The sequence below is a fragment of the Corvus brachyrhynchos genome, unplaced genomic scaffold, assembly GCF_000691975.1.
Source record: "Corvus brachyrhynchos isolate BGI_N302 unplaced genomic scaffold, ASM69197v1 scaffold44, whole genome shotgun sequence".
Classification (NCBI taxonomy): Eukaryota; Metazoa; Chordata; class Aves; order Passeriformes; family Corvidae; genus Corvus; species Corvus brachyrhynchos.
This window is the reverse complement of record NW_008238359.1, coordinates 842,418-848,131: the sequence shown is the minus strand read 5'-3', so window position 1 is coordinate 848,131 and position 5,714 is coordinate 842,418. Positions and strand designations below refer to the sequence as shown.

Sequence of the window (5,714 nt, the reverse complement as noted above, 5' to 3'; positions counted from 1 at the left end):
ACCCCTCCCGGGCAGCGCCGCTCTGCCCCGGCCCCGACGGGCGCATCCCAGAGAACAGCCAGAGAACGCCGAGGGCATGGAAAAACACACCACACACACTTCCTCGGCGATAAAAAAAAAAAACATAAATCAGAAACCATCACGTTCTTTCCAACCTGCTTGGAGTTTTACTTCGGCTTTTTGTGGTTTGAGGCTTTTTCCCCCTCAGTACTGGTTCGAACGCGGATATAAGAACCAAGTACTTTCTCCCCATTTTTGCTTTTTTTGCCAATCTGCTTCAATTTTCCTCAAACCTGTTCTCTACGTGACCCCACCTTCACCCCCCTAAATACACCATCATGTCTCCCTGTCATTTCAGCACTTAATTTCTTAAAAATCAGCAAAGGGTCAAAGAAGAAAGAAAAAAAGGTATATCCTTCTCTTTCCTCCATCTTCTACTTTTGAAAGAAGTTACAACATTGTCAAGAAGGGCCATCCATATATATCAATGGGCACATTAGACCAGCATGTGTACAAAAATGCCTTGGTTATGACTATTCATCTCCCTCCTAATACTGCATCTCGTTTGCTCAAAATCTTAATGGTTTTATAAATCTATATCCAAAAGCTCCCATCTTACCATAAGAAAGGCAGGTAACAATCTGAAGTCTGGAAGTAAAGACTAAGAAGCTCACTTTAGAACAAGCTACAAGCCAGCAGCAGAGGCAGAAACCAGCAATCCTAACTCTTGGATCCTTTGCCTCCAACCCAATACCATACTTTTCTTCTGCCCAAAAGAATTTCTTTTCCACACTAACATTCTGCTCCCAAAACCAGAATATATTCATCAGCTTCAGCCTCACCTTATAATCTACTTTGATTGTGTAAGAAGTCTCACATAACAGAACTTGCAATTTACCCTATTAACCTAAACATCTTAAAAATCCCTCCCATATTCTCAAGAAAATGGTTTGTAGGAGGAAAGCTGGCCTTGCAGTCAGATGCACAAAAGCATTAAGCTCTGAAGTTGAATATTATTGCCAGAACTCTTCCCTGAAAACCAACTCCACCCATTTCAATCTAAAAGACACAGCCTCAGACAATGCTGGGTGTGCATAGAATACTTCCTAACCCGTGAGAGCATCTCTTGCAAAGTAACTATGGTATATATAAGGGGAAGAGCAGATGTTTAAATAACTTCAAGATGGCCACTTCAAGTGCAGTTTTCACTCAAAGTCACTACAATCAAAGTAAGTACAATCTTTCAATAACTACTTCACAGATTTATGGAATTAGACAGCAAAAACTAACCATAAACTTAACTGCATGTAACAGGCTGGGAGAGGGAAAAAGGGTGGTATCAAAGGAAAAGGTCTGTGGTAAAAATCAAACTGCGTGTCATGCCGGCCGAGCAGACACTGCCACAACTGCTTCAGGAAGACACTGCGTGGAACAGATTCCAGAGGGAATGAACTCTCACCTCAACTTTCAGCTGTGGCACCCTCGTAATTGCTTAAGCCAGGCCTTACTCCAGCAATCACACAGCAGCTTCCTTCCCTCCCCGGCACATGCAAACCTATTTCCTCCCACATTCCTTCAATTTGCAGTACACCTCTAGCAGCTGTTCTAACAAAAGCACTCACTGTGCTCCTTTTTGACTTTACATCATACATGAATATGTTTTATTGAAATAACAGGGAATTCAGCCAATCAGATCAGCTGCCTAGAGAGATCTGGAAATCTTCTCTGAAGACCACTTTTTGCCTTGAAGGAGGTGTTCTCTTCAGAGAGAAGATTAGACACCTCACTCAGCCTCCAGGAATGGGAGATTGGTCTCCATGGCTCATTTACTCATTCTCCCCATTTCAACACCCAAAAGTAGAAGAAAAATAGACTAGTTTCTTTTTCTTTTTCATCATGATGCATTTACCTTAAGATGAAACAAGAAACCCACTATCAGGATATACTAATCAATTTATGTATTTTTGATAAATGTGTAAGATAAAAGGTATCTAGTATGCAAAAAAAAAAGCCCAGTATTCTTTTTATTCAGAATGCAACTACTCAATGCTTTTGTAAACTAAAAAGTCTAGGTCGTGTCTTCCCTATAGGAATGCTGAATGGAATCCCAGATGTTTCATAGCACCAAGGATCAACGTGATCTAGCTATTTCACCTGCTTGACCTGTGTTCTGATGTTGCAGCACACACCCACTGACTACAGCGGGATCTGGGAAACGAGTTAGTGGAACAGTTATTACCAGCAGCCCCTCCCAGAATCACCCCTTTTTTAGAGCTTGGCTCAGACTCTCAGTTACAGCACTGTTCAGATAACACAAACTCCACAGATTGCAGTGGTTAACAGAGACGTAAAACCTAATCTTAGTTTTAGCATATCTCTAGGCATGTTTAATCCCTACAGCTGAGATACTGACAATAAAAATCTCAGGGAAGGGAGAAGGAATGAGCAAGAGACTGACAGTCACAACCGCCACGGGAAATGGAGAACTAGGAAAAACAGTGCTCCAAGCACTTGCCTCACTATGAGTAACACCAACAACATCATTAATGCTTATCCCTTAATACTTATTTTCAGAACAGTGCTATTCAAGCTGGAAAAGGTATTTTGACTTCCTTTTCATCACTAATTAGCTAAGGCTTGAAACTGAGTAAATATTTCCAACAAACCAATCGTCTCTACCACTACAGCAGTTTCTAGAATGGCAGGAAGGCCACATTTCTAGACAGCGAAGACCTAAGAATGGTTGGCAGATGTTTGCAAGTTATATCCTTCAGGAGACACCTCAAGGCAGATCTGAATTATAAAGTCAATTTCAGATAGCAGACCAGTTACACAGCTAATGAACAGTCATCCAGCACATGACCCAGCATGTAATCCATCATACACTGCCATGGAAGTCTCTGTCTCACCTTAATGAGAAGAAAGCAGTATTTGAAACATCCCAGAAATAGGACTTTCTATGTCATAGGGAGACCAGATCTGCACACAGCTGTTTCGAGCATAAAGCACAAGTGATTCTTTTTTCCACACAAAGATACCAGAATGATAATCATCTAAAGAAAATGTTAAGGAAATATGTATGGATGATGAATATATCACATGGTGATAGAGAAAAGAACTGACATCTTTAGAAAAATAAATCCAAGATAAATCAACTCGTTCCTGACAATGCTGCTTCATGGTGATGCTTAAGGCCAACATCAAGAAAAATTCCTCTTTTACGTACCAGAAACTAGTTTTCCTAAGACTGTCACATAACTGTTTGAGAATCTTTGGAAAGAACACATTTTTAAAAGCTGAAGAATCTGAAAAATTAAAATATTTATTTAAATGCATTTTATATAATATATTGAAAAGCTGCAGCGCAATCTGTCCACTGCTGCTGCATTATCATCCACCCCCTACACATGCATCGGAGAATTGAAAGTCTCTGCGGGCAGGTGAACCCCAAGCACACCTCTTTGAAAGCACATCACAGTATTCACCTCCTTTTCCCTTTGAGATTCATAGACTGCAACAGCCAAAGGATATGGGAATACATTAATTGTTCCCATTCATTCCCACCCCTGCAGATGGGCAACTACACTCCCCATGATGGCTTTCATCTCCTTGTCTCCACCTTAGCACCGAGTGATGTTCAAGATGCTAGCAGCAATCCTCCCAGGCACAGCTGCCTCTGAAAGGCGGACATCCACACCCCCCATCCTTCCTTCTCTGTGTTCATGCTTGCAGGTAGAAGGCAAGATTCCTCATTCACACACCCCACTTCATCACCACCAAATAATCCATTCTCTTTCCTCCCTGCAACATGAGCCCAATACTGGTCAGCATCAGCCACCCTTCTACTTCGGTCTTGGTATTTTTTCCAACAACAGGCTCTCAGCTTTTTCACGCCCCTCCACTGTCCCTGTGTGCGCACGCACAGCCGTGTGCAAATAAAACACACCATTTCCTCCCACATCGGCTGCTTTTCCACCTGTGCCAGGTTCCCCCGCAGTGTGGTACAATACCCCCTCTCCTCCCCGATCCGTGTGTACACAGCCAGTTTTCCCTCCTCCCTTCCCCCACCCCACAGTCTCTGTGCATGCCTCTCCCAGCGCATGGAGTGGGGGAAGGGAAACATGCATTGCGTGAATGAATGGGCTGAAGAGGCTTACCAGAAATTTGGTGAGGAAGGAGTGGAAGACGAAAAAGACACTAAAGATGGGTGTTTCCTTCAGCGTGCCAAGTGCTGCTTCAGTTCTGGCTCCCTTAAGGAGGTCACGTGTCTTGCTAGGTACCCCTTTTCCTGGATCCTCCACTAACCAAAAAGGGTGGCCAGGAAATCTTCTGGATGCCTCTCTGCACTACACCCCAAAGGAGGGAAGGGTACTACTGCAGCTCCCAAAGCAAGCAAGCGATGATAACGTTCTCCTGGTCCTGTCAGGCACTGTCTACCGAATGCCTTTGGGACCAGGGTAGATTTCTGAGGGAGGGAAGGGGGAGTAAATGAATGTTTAAAATAATTCCCAAATTGTTCTCCCCTACGGAGCAGGGAAGGATGGGAAGGAGTAAAAAGAGTACTGGTGAACAGCTGTAGCTTTCTATGTAAAAGAAACTCAATCCTTGTGTCTCTGCTTCCTCAGAACTAAACCCCTAAATGACTGAAGTCACCAACACCTAGAGGAAAAAGAAAAAAGAAGAAACATCCCTATTAGATATAAACATACAAAGGTATGAAATAAAGATAAATTAAATCCCAAAGGAAGAAAAGGTGCTATTCAAAACAGTAAGCAAAGTCAAAAGAAAATGATGGCATGAACATAATTAGGGGAAATGTGCAACTTTAAATATTTTACACAAATACACTATCACAGAAACCAATTTTAAGGGGAAGAAACCCATAAGGCTAAGCAGTTTGTTCTTTTACTTAAGAATGTGCGTTCAGTGCATAGATAAATCCGTACCTACACGGGAACATATGAGGAAATTAAGTTTCTAAACCTAGAAAAACTATTCCTATTTATTTGTGAGTCTTTAAACCTTTAAACCTCTCCCCCAGAATAACCCTTAGGATTCAGATGAGACTGGAGAAAAGTACGTTTCAGTTCAGAAGCGCGTATTTCTATGCATTAGGAGCATGTATTCCTATGCATTAGAACCCACTCCACCACGGAAAATAAACAGCGGTTTATAAACGGCGACCAGAAAAAGAAAAAACAAAAAAACCCAAACCAAAATAACATGTCTAGAGGATGCTTGCTTAAATGATGGAATCAATCCAAGATTAACAGTGGCACACTTGGAAAACGGAGCCCCTGGTAAGATCCCAGGCAGTAAAGTCACCGATGTGCCACCAGCTCTTTTTTAAACACCGGAATAAACAGCGGTTTATAAACGGCGACCAGAAAAAGAAAAAACAAAAAAACCCAAACCAAAATAACATGTCTAGAGGATGCTTGCTTAAATGATGGAATCAATCCAAGATTAACAGTGGCACACTTGGAAAACGGAGCCCCTGGTAAGATCCCAGGCAGTAAAGTCACCGATGTGCCACCAGCTCTTTTTTAAACACCGGAAAACAAAAGGGGAGAGGAAACCTAGTTGAGAAGATCTTGCTGCCAGACCCAACGCCAGCCACACACACCCCTGGCTCCATCACGTGAAGATCAGCCCCCACAGCCACCGCCGATCACCACGGACCTGTGCGGGGACGCGGCCGCCGGGCGAGCCCG

The 5,714-nt window shown here is 42.8% G+C and overlaps 1 protein-coding gene across 11 annotated transcripts in view; it reads right to left on the bottom strand.

Moving 5' to 3' along the window:
• Positions 1–5,714, bottom strand: part of RIMKLB (ribosomal modification protein rimK like family member B) — a 53,463-nt gene that overhangs the window by 45,112 nt on the left and 2,637 nt on the right. For all 11 annotated transcript variants that reach the window (XR_001862467.1, XR_001862462.1, XR_001862465.1 and 8 more), the window contains one exon: positions 4,158–4,659. The gene's annotated coding sequence lies outside the window, so the exon portion shown is untranslated. Of the gene's footprint in view, positions 1–4,157; positions 4,660–5,714 lie in introns of those variants that run through there.